Source organism: Amblyomma mixtum, chromosome 8 (genome assembly GCF_055824585.1).
Source record: "Amblyomma mixtum isolate Tamu chromosome 8, ASM5582458v1, whole genome shotgun sequence".
In the NCBI taxonomy this organism is placed as follows: Eukaryota; Metazoa; Arthropoda; class Arachnida; order Ixodida; family Ixodidae; genus Amblyomma; species Amblyomma mixtum.
This window is the reverse complement of record NC_143019.1, coordinates 85,993,546-86,006,530: the sequence shown is the minus strand read 5'-3', so window position 1 is coordinate 86,006,530 and position 12,985 is coordinate 85,993,546. Positions and strand designations below refer to the sequence as shown.

The following is a 12,985-nucleotide window of genomic DNA, read 5'->3' as shown; positions in this document are numbered from 1 at the left end:
TCAACCACAGTAAAACGGTCATTTCATTGTGTGATACACGTAGAAGCAATTGCTCTTGTTTGTAGAGCAGAGATGAATGCCACACTTAGAACAGTAGCTTCAATTTCAATTTCAATTCTTCAGCAGTAGTGCACAGTGGCTGGTTGACGTCTTTTTGAAGCGCGAACAAATTGCTTTGTTCCGCTATTAGCGACATCAGTGAATTTGGGAACAGGTACTTGAAATACTGCAGCGGTGTAGAAAGATGTACAAGTTCTTCTGGAAGGTCACTTTCTCCAGCGAATTGGACTTCCTGTGGATCCATCATCAAGTTCGCTTTCTTCCAAATTACTCTCTTATTTGCTCTACTAGAAGGTTGCTGTGTCGTAGAGTCGTGCGTCAAATTTTCTTCCTCATCAGAGTGTGAACTTGATAAGCTTTCACTGTCAGTGAGGCTTCCACGTGGTTGAATATCTGAAGCATGAAAAAATTGACTATTGTGTGTAACGAAATTTTCATCACAAAATAAATACAGAGCAAATGAATAAACTGCAACGAATAAAAAAATGGTACTCTACGAACAAAAGCATACTCAAAGAACTTACACTCAGGGTCATCATCGCTTCCAGAAAGGTCACTGTCTTCGCTTTCTGAAGGAAGTGCTCGGCCATAGAACGTTTTAGCATCCATCGCCTGTTCTGTCAAGAAAAACAACCAAGGTGCACATTGTTGCATATGTGCAACATACCAACTTTAACGCGCCAGAAACAAAATATTGCATTATAAGAACGTTTTCTGCCTTACACACATTAACAATGATGCGTAGTAAAGACTAAACAATTTCACTGCACATTATCCAGTTCAGAAAGGCATAAAAAACGGCAAAACTTACCGTTGTTACAGCACGTGAGCGCGCGAAGCATCCACCATGTTTGTTATGGCTGTGATTCCACTGAAGCAGGACAGATGGCAGCACACACGATGGCGCGCTTTTCAAACCTATGTTGCAGAAATGCAACAACGAGCACAGGAAGCTCCAACTCAGATTTCCTTTTGTTTTTGGAGCCATTTATGCTAATGTTGCATATATGCAACAACGTGCAGTAAAGGGTTAATGTTCATGCTTGGGCATCTACTTTGCATTATCGCACAAATGAGAAGTTCACAAACTCTAACATTAAAAATCAAACGCCCAACATGAAGGGAAGAGACAAAAAGCTGCCAGCATGTCAAATCTTTATAGCGCAGCAATTAGGGTGCAAACCACATCAGTAAGCGTTTGGCGGCAATGAATCAACAAATAGCGTTTTCTAATGCAGGGAATTGTACAGAAAGTCGGAGTGATTTCCATGTGAAGCGATGGAGTATAGTTTCCTGTTCTTCCTTTAATCAGTATAAACTTTATTATTTCCAACGCTCTTATTCTACCAGCCGCGTTCATTTACGTCAGGCCGCATTTTGCGCCAGCCAGAACTGCTTCGTTGTTTAAAACGCATCTGCTGTGTTCCACGTCATAAGCCACTCCATCAATCTTCCAAGATCATTTCTCAGCGCATAGTAATTCACCCTCGGTTGATGCGCGGCGTCATCATTGAGCGACATAGATGCAGTGCCACGTGGGGTGCGGAATATATCTTGTGAAGCTTCGGTTCTGTTTATTGAAAAAAACTTAGTCTTTGTCCACCGATAAACCATTCTTATCTCCAGAGATTTGGAATCCTATATGTTCGCTCGCATATTAAGGACAAAATGCTATTACGTTGCATAGAAGATCCTCGGTTATTGGAGCGGGAAATGGGATAAGGCTTATTCTGTGTTATTCTGTGTTTTGATGGAAAATAATGTTCTCTGAGCCGGCAAACGGTTTGGTTTATGGTTTATGGGGTTTAATGTCCCAAAGCAACTAAGGCTATGAGAGACGCCGTAGTGGAGGGCTCCGGAAATTTCGACCACCTGGGGTTCTTTAACGTGCACTGACATCGCACAGTACACGGGCCTCTAGAATTTCTCCTCCAAACAAATTCAACCGCCGCGGCCGGGATCGAACCCGCGTCTTTCGGGTCAGCAGCCGAGCACCATAACCACTGAGCCACCGCGGCGGCCTCTGTCGGCAAAAGGAACGGGGCAGCTGCTGGCCAACGAACTCTGCAATATCACCTGCTAAATAACAGCCGTCCGTGGCTTCGTTACGCACATGACTTCCCTACTCGATAATAATTAATGACGTGTGATACTATCAATATTTTCAGAAGAAAAACGAGTGAACTGTACTCTCTAGACAGCGATGGCTGATGGAATGCTATAGAATTCCTGAGAATGTGCCGGGTGCTGCCGTATATTTCAATGTGATCTTCCTGGAAAGTTCACAAATTAGCGGGCTCGACACATTTCCATCGAATACCTAGTAAAAGGCGATTTATTTAGAGTGGTCGATGGCAGGGAATCAAAGGTGGGCACCCAGCGCGCTGTGCACGGAGCCAAGAGACGCACACTCTGCATCTTTCCCCGTCGTCATTCGCTTGTCCCAAACAGCTGCTGGTTGGTCATTTCCCTCACTGCAATTATCCCCAAGCAATGCGGAAATTATCCTGGCGACTTAAGAGAAGGACATGATGGTCCGGTATATACCACGGCTTTGGCCGACAAGCGTGAACAGTCTCAAGGCTGGAGAGGACTGTGAAGTATGGTAGAAGATGGGACCGCCTGGACGAAGTTTAGACGAAAGGTTTGCTCAGTCGCACCGTACGGACCTTGGCACTTGGCGAGCAGTTCCTGGGACAAGTGCGGATGTCACAGCCAAACAAGAGAGCCGGTTTGCAGGGGATCACCAGGTTGAGATTGCCGATGCAAACTTGTAGACTAAATTGTTTGTACGCGTCGTACGCGAAAGCAACACCAAATTTTGCAGTTAAATGCAATAAACATAAATACTGTGTTTCGAAACGGGCGGTTTAAACATTCGGTGATTCCGATAGTTTGCGGATGCTAAGCAGAGTTGGCGCAATGGAGAGTCTGACAATTTTTGAGCGGTGCTTCAGCACCTTCGGGCTGGAAGACTCGTCGTCTGTTTCTGAGAAGTTCCCCTGGCATGTCGTGGCGTAAGAGGTGGCGCAAGATGAAAGGCGCCAGGTCGCCAGCCATGGCGGCTGGCAGTGCTGCGCTTTGGCAAAGCGGAACAGGTGACCAATAGCCACAATTATCTAGCGATTGCCGGCGGCAGTATAGGGAAAGGGTCCATACAAGTGAATGCCTACATTGTCAAAGGGTCGGCCGACGGAGGGGAGAGGCTACACCGGACGAGACGGACGCACCCTATCTTTTAAGAACGTTTATTGAACTACGTCTATACTACGCTATACTACGAAGAACGTTACCTTAAGAATGCGCAAACGAAGAGGGCCTTCCACAAGAACAACGCGAAGAGCGGACTACGCAACCGGCATGTGGTTTGCACGGGAAGCATCTAGAGCTTGAATACGGCAGGGAGCAGAAGTAGACAAATTTTGCAGCCGAGAAAATTTGAATTTCCTGCCACCCTGTGTTGTCGCTTGCCTCCTACCTGTGTATGCTGCGGTTTTACTGTTTTGTTAAGTAAACAATTTGCACCTTATATTGAAACTTGTGACGTCTACACCCAGATATATTGCTTGCCGCCCTTTTGCCATGAATGTCTGAGGGCATAGACTTTGGTATAGGCGCCCTAATTTTGGTTTCAATGAATGTAGTTTGCGTAGTACATCGGTTGCTAGTAGCGAGTCCCTTATTTCAGTTCTTAGTCTTCTTTTTTTTTCTTAGTGTATATTCTCTGTTTTCGGAGAGAGTGGTGTATTTAACGCTACAATGAAGTAGTCTAACATACAGGCCTGCTATTTGCACTTATCCTCACTTTATTGCAGAGGACTGCACGAAAATGAATGTGTTCGGTCCTTATCGCGAAAAGAGTGCGCCAAGCTTCAGGGGTAAAAGCAGAAATCTGGGCTAGTTGGTTGTGATTCATCGGTTGTGATTAAAGTGTTTGTGATTGATGTGCGCGACTTACGTGCTAATCTTACGTTTATAATGCATCAGCGCGAAGCTTTCCATAGGGCACTTAACAGCCTCTGGGTGTTACCATGCATGAAATTACAAATCGCTCCAAAACAATTCATTCTAGAGCAGTGCGAAAGAAAGTCTGGTATAAATATTTGTTTTTACAGCCCGATGACAATTTATTGTCATATTTTGACTGATTAAGTAGATTAGCAAAAACATGCTGCTCGTCTTCATAGCGCAGGAGAATTAGCGTGAATAAATGTTAGCAATCTATATTTTCTCATTTATTTGTACTTTTTTGTTCGTTTCGAATATTCTAAAGTCATCTTTCATGGTACTTTAAAGTGAAAGTAGAAGAAAAGTTAAGATCCATTCGTGAGCTTTATCACTCGCAAAAAATTATAGAAAACTGCGCTGCGCACACCGCGCTAGACCCGTGAAGAGCGCCCATGGAAGACAATTGCTTTCGAATCTTAAGGAAACTATTCGAATCTTAATTTCCTTAACAATTTCCTTAATAGTTGTCTTTTTGTGCGGGTCCATTCCCGTTGCGCCAGTTTTGGTTTAAACGTTACTAGTGTTCCAGGAGCTCCAGTTTATATTACCTCATTATTTAAAGCAAAATATTTGGACATCTGTTTCTTTTGCGATCCATCGCACAGCGCTAAGTACTATTTAGTGGACGGTGTGGAAGTGAGCAGTAGACATAAGGAAAGCGCCTGGCTAAAATTTTTCGCAAAAAAGGAACCGCTGTCCAAATATTCATGGCCACATACCACATGTGTACAGAGCAGTGTTGTGTTTAATGAACATATGCAGTCAGGAGCTGCTTTCTGAAAGTGCAGGCATTTTGTTAGGAAACATACTTGCGTGTAGCGCTCATCCAGTGAGCACTGATTGATTTGCTGAGAAGAGAACATGAGGTTATGACTACCAGGCATTTGCTGGCTGTCACAAACCTACATAACTGCAATTTCCGATACACGATGCAAGATGTCTAGCAAGGGAACAGAAGTTCGCAATTGGCAGCGAAAAGCTGTATGTAGTAGGGGATTGCGTCTACTCTAGGCAGGTAGTGAGCTGTAATCGGGATTATGAGAGGAACTAGCTAGAAGGATAAAAATAGGGTGGAGCGCATATGGCATGTTATCACAGTTTATGAATGGCAGTTTACCAATAACGCTCAAGAGTAAAGTATACAACAACTGTATTTTACCGGTACTCAGCTATGGGACACAAACGCGGAGGCTAACGAAAATGGTTCAGTTTAAGGACAATGCACGAGGTAGGCAAAGAAAAATGATAGGGTTTAACGTTGACAGAACGGAAGCGGGCGGAGTGGGTGAGGGAACCAACGCGGGTTAATGATATCTTTGTCGAAGTGAAGAGGGAAAAATGTGCTTTGGCGGAACATGTAATGTGAAGGCAAGACAACCCCTGGGCCTTAAGGGTAACGGAGTAGATTCCAAGAGATGTCATGCGTAGCAGGTGACGGGAGAAAGGTGAGCGGTTGAGAATAATAAGTTTGCAGGGGTACGGTGCGCTCAGTAGGCAAATGACAGGAATAATTGGAGTGTAATGAGAGAGGCCTTTGCCCTGCAGTGGGCGCTGTCGGGCTGATGATGATCATGATGCAAGACCTACTTCATGGACGATCGAACATACGTAAGAGATGGCCAGGAAAGTAATAGTGACCTGCCCGCACCGCCTGTTGACATAACTAGCAAGGTACGCACGGGCAGCAAAAATACTTCTAGGATCTATGTATAATGCCCTAGTGCATCAAGGAAAGAATTGGCTCGGTTGGAGATTATTCCTTGGCTCGCAAATCGAGCATTACCGCCTGCGCGAGGAACAATTACATTCGACGGAGGAGGAAATTCAGTAGCAGATTTCAGTAAGACATCTATTTAGCCGAAAAATCTAAACACATCGCTCCTAAAGCTTCTTCAGAACAATGAGCGCATTGTCAGTGTGCGACAAGCAGGAATACTAAGGCAAAAGCTTCCGATTTTCCATTGCGGAGAGGATACCCCCCGTTTGGATTTAATGCAAAATCTAGACATTCTCCGAAAACACGTTTTCTGATAAATATGGTTTCTGAGGCCGATGGTTAAAAGGATGTGGCTTATCAATGAATGTGCGTAGTGGCAGCAATTTCGAAACTCTTACGATGAATGACGTGTGTCGTGAGCCTGTTATTTATGATAATTAAGAGCAAGGTAACGGGAGGTCCACAAACAATACCAGACAAGGAAGGAGTTCGCAGTGCCGTCAGGTCTTTACTATTTTTGAGCTCAAATTGTGGCACCAGGTTGGTTTTAAGGCGTAAGCCTTTCTAGCCCCACTTAGAGGAAACTCGTCTGTGTGTGATAACACTCAATGGTACCTATAAAAGAAGCCGTACTCATGCAACCTGGCAGGTGGGGGTCATATTAAAGATTGGTCGCGCGAGGTTGCACGGGTCCTGGTGGCGGTGGTGGAAAACTCTTATTTGATCTATTTTAAAGTGTTTTTTGCGGCTTCAGATGGAGTCTTACATCTTCTCTTCAGGGTCGGCTCCCCTAGTCCAGGGCTCCGCTGAGGGTAGCTGCCTTGCGTGCACCCCTTACTGGTCCTTGTTGGCCTGCCAGAGAATAGTCGAGCTAGCCATAATAGAAAACCCGAGTGCGGAACAGTGGTTGAGAATGCTATCCAGCGACATCCTGAAAGTCCAACAAGGACTGGTAAGGTTGCACGCGAAGAGCAACCTGGATCGCACAAGTTTCACCAGAAGCACCGCTTGCCATCCCAGGGTAGTGGCCCACCGCTTAACCACCGCATCACTCCGCCAGTAGTGGTATGAGGACTCCCAGCGATCTATGAATGTTAAGTAGAGAAATACCAGGCGACGGCGTTGCCTACGCAGAGACATGAAGGGGTAGAACTGCCAGCTGAGTGGCAACGTGTTACATCACGCCGAGCAACTGCGCTCATGAATTCAGCTCGTTCTGAGTGCCTGTGTGATATTTTTTCACTTTCAGAGAACCTGATTTATATCAAATGCAGGTTTCTTGGGGAGCTGTGGCTTGGTCAGTGCGTGTTGTATGGTTTTCCTACGTTGGGGCTTATTGAAAAGTTTTAAAGATAAGTCGGGTGTGAGTAAAAGCATACAGCCATGATATACCATGTGGCTCAAGCTCACAGGAAAGTAATTTGCTTATGTCATTGCAGTGGATGCGACAGGAGCTCAGATTTTTGGATGAAGCCGGCAATGATCTAGACAATGGACGTAGTTCTCATTTCCAGGGCGAATTATCACTTAGGTTAGAAAAATGTAATCCTACAATCGGCCAAAATGACGGCTGAAGTAGCATTATTTGATAGTAAGAGTGTCATCTCTCGGGATCTACGTCACAACATCGGAGAAAGCTTTGCCTTTCGTTTGTTTTTCATCATCATAATTTTATTTTATGAAACCAATGCATCAAAACTTGATTGGACTCATAATCAGCTCGGCTAGTGAAAGGTCCAAATGTAAGATATTCACAAAAGAAATGGCAGGCATTCAAACTACATCTACAAAAAGACGCGAGATATTACAATCGGTCGCCTTTGTGGTTGCTCGCACACGCCATGTACTTTTCTAGCGTTCGTCCGCAAATTTTACTGCTTGGTGGTACACAGGTGTCAGCGAAAGCTTTTAGTAAGTACTTAGAAATTTGTTCTTTAAGTTCTCCGCAGTATGAAAACTACGTCATCATTTGAAACAAATGCTTCTCCTATTTTTGTCTCCATCACCGGCTGCGGCCAGACATCCCCATAAACTTTCTAGTGCCGTTCGCCCGCCTGACTGCCGACAACCCTGGGTTATCATGTCATCTGTTACTGCTGTGGTGACGGTCCGCTGTCCCTGGTATTCTTGCGATGCCTGAGATTGACCTTGCCTCGTATTAGGCTCACTAGTTCTGTGCCTTATATGCAATCAATCAATCAATCAATCAATCAATCAATCAATCAATCAATCAATCAATCTATTAACTAATTAATTATTAATTAATTAATTAATAAATCGATCAATCAACCAATCAATCAAATCATTTTATTCCAGAGAAAATCACATATGCCCGGCGAAATCGCAAAACGGAATTATGGGTATAGTAAAATTTTAAGTTATCAACTATCTGCTTTCTACCGACCTTAACTGTGCTACAATAAAACTTGTTGCTGGTCTAGTTGGTGGCACATACCTGAATAAAAAGGTGGCGTATAAAAGACAACCACGGGAGGAAGACAAGACAAACAAGAACGTGTCGTGTCTTCCTCCTGTGATCGTCTTTTTTATAAAGGTACCCGCATGGTAATCTCGGCGGCGGGTGGGTTGCGCGGCATGACGGCGTCGTGTCGCCCTGTTCAAATGCAACAGGAGGCTTGCTTATGGCAATTCTTTATGGGAGGGGGAGGGAGGTCGCTTACAAGCTGCACCTTGTCTGCAGGATAGGAATGGGCGCCACTGGAACATGTAGCGCTGCGCTTAGCAGAAACCGACACAGAAGGCAACATTTTCAAACGCATAGCAACGAAAACATTGTTGTATGGCAGAAAAATTTCCCGGCTACCACAAAGCACAGCTGCTGTAGTCGAATATGTAAAGTGACAGAGAGCATGAGCGTCGGGTTTTGATAAGAAGAAAAAAATATCATCCGACTTGTATACAGGCCTTTCGCAATTACTGGTGCAAGCGGAAATCTGCAGCTGGATGGGATGTTCGAATGAAGCCCCTTTTTTTGTTTCTTTTACCAAGCCAACGGTGACGAACTGAACCTCACGTGTTGGAAGACCACGAATAAACATCCGTTAAGCGTGCCATAGGAAAATGCAAGAAAAAACAAGGCAACAGATAGTGCGGCATGTGAGCGCTTACTGGCACGCGATAATGTTTAGAGAGGAAAGCCGCACTCTCTTGCCTTAGTTGCGTGCGGGGTCCCTACCGGGTGTCCCTCTTTACCGGCTGCGCTTGGCTGCCCGGCCGCCCAATCGCTATGGACATTGCTTTGACTGGAAACTTCGCTGTGTTTGCTTTGTCAAAGTTTGCGCAAGCCGTGAACCCCATGTATTGTATGGTCACGGGGTGCGGGCTCGAACACATTTTCTTGTTTGCTTTTTTTTAGTCCGAATATAAACTATGTATGGTCACATGAGAGCGTCCTCTGGGGAGTTTGCTCCCTCCTCCTGGTCAGCTAGCCTGTATGACATATGCATTGGTTAGGTTTTGTTTACTGTTTCATTTTGCATCCTTTGATTTTCTCCCGTTACAATTACACAAATGCTTGTGCGGATCCACGTCTCACTTGGTCTATAGACCAGAATCTAGAGCCGCTCCCCGGCGCGGCCATTTTTCGCCGACTGGCGCGCCGCCCTGCGGGCGTTTCTTTGGGGACTGCTGGGCTGCGGCTGCTCCGCGGCCGCGCCTGCATATAGCCGCGCTTCGATCGCTAAAAAAAACATTGTCGAGCATAATTCCGCAGCGTGGCTGTGTTGCAGGAAGCATTTACATTATCAAAGGGAGAACACTGATGAGTTGTAATGATGTTTAGCTAGACATTCACGTTTATTTTGTCGGCGCTTAGAACGCACTCGTACTTATATCGCTACCGTCTTGGTGCTCCACCACAAAGTAAATTTTTTGTCCAGTATCAAGCATTAGGTGTGCGGCTAGCATGCAGTTCCATTTCCCATGTACTCTTAATCCTTCCTGCCTGCCATAAAGCACCGCCCACAAACAGGGTTTTCTTGTCGCCTGCATGGTGCGCTAGTTTATAAACAATTCACTGCTGTGAGCTCAGCTGAGTCGCGGCGCCAGCAGACAACAAATTTTGTGATGGTTTATGCAACCTGGTGCATAAAAACTTATTGTCGCTTAAATTACCAAAGCTTGAATAGATATGAGCAGCTAATCCAGCTTTCACGAATTCTGAGGTCCGAAGTCGCGTTCATTTTATTCGGGAGCTCTTGTCGCGTGTGAGAGCGTTGCGTAGCCATTTGGCTAAGTGTGAAATAATGTAATGAAATCGCGCATATTTTCCTATGATTAAGGTAGGTACCAACAGCAGAAAGATACCACGGCAAACACTTTACCCCTCCAATCCATTGGACATGCGTGCGGAAAGAGCAACTGAATTTCGTAGCGGTCGTACTTACAATCCTGGGCATATGTGTTAATTTTAATGGGAACAAGAGCAAGCTCATTGCAAGGATGCCGAACTCGTACTGGTGACGGGAAACACGCACTTCGTCGGGACAACATTCAGTCTGCAGCTCGCCTATCCAGTCTGCAGCTCGCCTATTCAGGCCGAATAGACATCTACTACTACTACTGCTACTACTAATTCTACTACTACTACTACTACTACTTCTACTACTTCTACTACTACTACTACTACCTACTTCTAATACTTCTACTACTACTACTACTACTACTACTACTACTACTACTACTACTACTACTACTACTACCACTACTACTGCTACTACTGCTGCTGCTGCTGCTACTATGACCAGTAAACGGGACAAACACGTGAATAAACTAACTACATGTGGAACAATGCACAAGGAATTCCTAAGGCACCTTTCCACAAAATGATTTTAAATTGACATACGACTGATGACGTGTATTTCCTTGAAATCGTCAAGCTTCTAGCACCAGCTCTCCCTTTCAAAGACACGCGAATCAAGTGCAAAGCTTGCATCCTCCAATTTCCTTTCGGCAGTACATCATAGTTTTCGCTTTTAACGACGAAAAACGCTATGAAGTAGCGTGGTGCTCAGTGATTATGGTCCAAGTGTGGTTCAATCCCGCGTCTTTCTGAAAAATACTTAACCAAAATAGCCCTATATTACTGAGAAAGCAATACTGCTCGCAGTTTGAGCCCTTCAGCGACGTCCCGGCGGTGTAACTACGTTTGACCTTTAGCATCACCTCCGCTGTGACGTCACGCCAGACGCAGAGAGACAGAGTCCAACTCGTCTCGTCGCGGTCGTCCGAGCGTAACCACGGTGCGCCGAGCAGCAGCTGCGCGCCCAACTCAGCTCGCCGCTGCTGTCCCAGCGGTTCCACGCCGCGCCGTGCAGCAGCTGCGCGCAGCAGCCGCGAATAAAAAAAATGAATGAAAAAGGGGAAAAATAACAAAAAATAATGTAAGATAAAAAATAAGAAAATAAAAATTTGAAAAGAAAAAGAAGAAAAATGAAAAGAAATAAAAAAATAGGAAAATACGGGGATATTCCAAATTCCGCAAGTGCGCTTTCCCGCATAACAATGTCCAAAACAAATGGCTGACCATGCGTTTCCAGCTGAAACAAAGCAAGAAAGACTGGTTTTTTTGTTTGATTCTTCCAAAATACGTTTGTTACATTCTATCCACACCTTTAGCGCCTGTCCTGCAGCCCACGTAGTTCCTTTATAGCGAAGTCGGCCATGTTGTTCGGGGCAACATTGTTATGTGGGAAAGCGCACTTGCGGAATTTTGAATATCCCCCACCCCGTTTCAAAGGGGGCGCTCCTATCCGTCCGTCCATCCGTCCATCCGTCCATCTGTCCGTCCGTCCGTCCGTCCGTCCGTCCGTCCCTCCGTCCATCCGTCCGTCCGTCCGTCCGTCCGTCCGTCCGTCCGTCCGTCCGTCCGTCCGTCCGTCCATCCATCCATCCATCCATCCATCCATCTAGCGTTTATCCGCAACGACGGCCGCCGGCTTTGGCCGCGTAGCTCGGAGCTTCTATACTCCGTTTCATACATCAGGTGCAGCGCTGTCAAAGCTAGAGCTCTTGTTTACGCTCCCTGCATCCGCGATAAAAAATAGTGCATGCTCGTGACGAGTGGCAATAATAATTGCTTTGTCTGCAAGCTTAATATATATTACGTTTGACATAAATTTGGTAAAGAACATCTTTTTTTTAGAGGGAAAAGATCAGAATCAGTAGATTTATATGTTTCGTTTGTCGTTTTTGTTCGTGTCGCGTTTTCGCCAACCCGCAACCCTGCCAGCTGTGCTCTCCGTGCTGCGCATCTCGTTTTCAGAAAATGGCTTCCAACGCATTAACCTCGACCACCTCTCCGGAGCAGCTTTTTTCAAAGATTTACACTTCGAAGATGTCCAGACACGCGAAGCAAGTCATTTTAAACGTGTATGCTCGAAATAGAGCCCGTTTCCCGCAGAAATCCGTCCGGGATATTGTGAATGTTGTTAGCGAGGATACGGGAGTGTCTCCGCCACGAAACGAGCGCGGAGGGATACAATTTCATTATTTTTTCTTGCGGACTACTTCCGTAGCCTTGACAGTGTTGCACATGATGTATGAAACGGAGTATAGACAATCATACTTTAGCGTCAGCCGCTCGTTTTGGCGACCTGAGGCACGCATAAATCTCCCAGCACGCGGGGGCGCTCGTGTGGTGAGTATAATGCCATGTAAACCAAATGGGCAAAACTTTGTTAAATATAAGCTTTACTAAGAGCACTACCAAGACACACCACCAGCCAAACCAGGCGCAGCCAGGGCTATTGCTTCCGCAACTAACCGGGCTTAACCAAGCTAAGCCTCTGGCAATTTTCTGTCTTACAATGGGACCACAAGTTCATTGAACCCGGATAGTCCAGTGCGGTAAAATTAATGGCACGACACTAATTGCGCACTGACATAACGTGCTACTAGCAAGCCGTGACCCCTGGTTTGCGGTTGTGTGCGCTGCTGCACGTACCGAGCTAAAATAAATATAACGGCTTCCACCCTGAGACCATTATGCTAGGTCTCTACCGAATGTAGTTGATAATAACCACCCTACCTCACTCGAGACTGCAATTTTATGCATTTCTAATTGCTTGACAAAAATAGGTGTAAAAGTTTTCTTATCCGTGATTCCAGCAAATCCGTCGTATCTCGGTCCGATCGGTTTCGTATAGACTAGTTTGTGTATGTCGAGCCAGTTTCACAGCG

At 45.5% G+C, this 12,985-nt stretch overlaps 1 long non-coding RNA gene across 1 annotated transcript; it reads right to left on the bottom strand.

Moving 5' to 3' along the window:
- Positions 1-224: 224 nt before the first annotated feature.
- On the bottom strand, positions 225-1,082 carry LOC149333287 (uncharacterized). The gene is made up of 3 exons (XR_016284933.1): positions 872-1,082; positions 585-677; positions 225-453 (listed from the first exon to the last, which is right to left on the bottom strand). It is a non-coding gene; the product is annotated as an uncharacterized LOC149333287 (long non-coding RNA).
- Between the last annotated feature and the right edge of the window lie 11,903 nt (positions 1,083-12,985).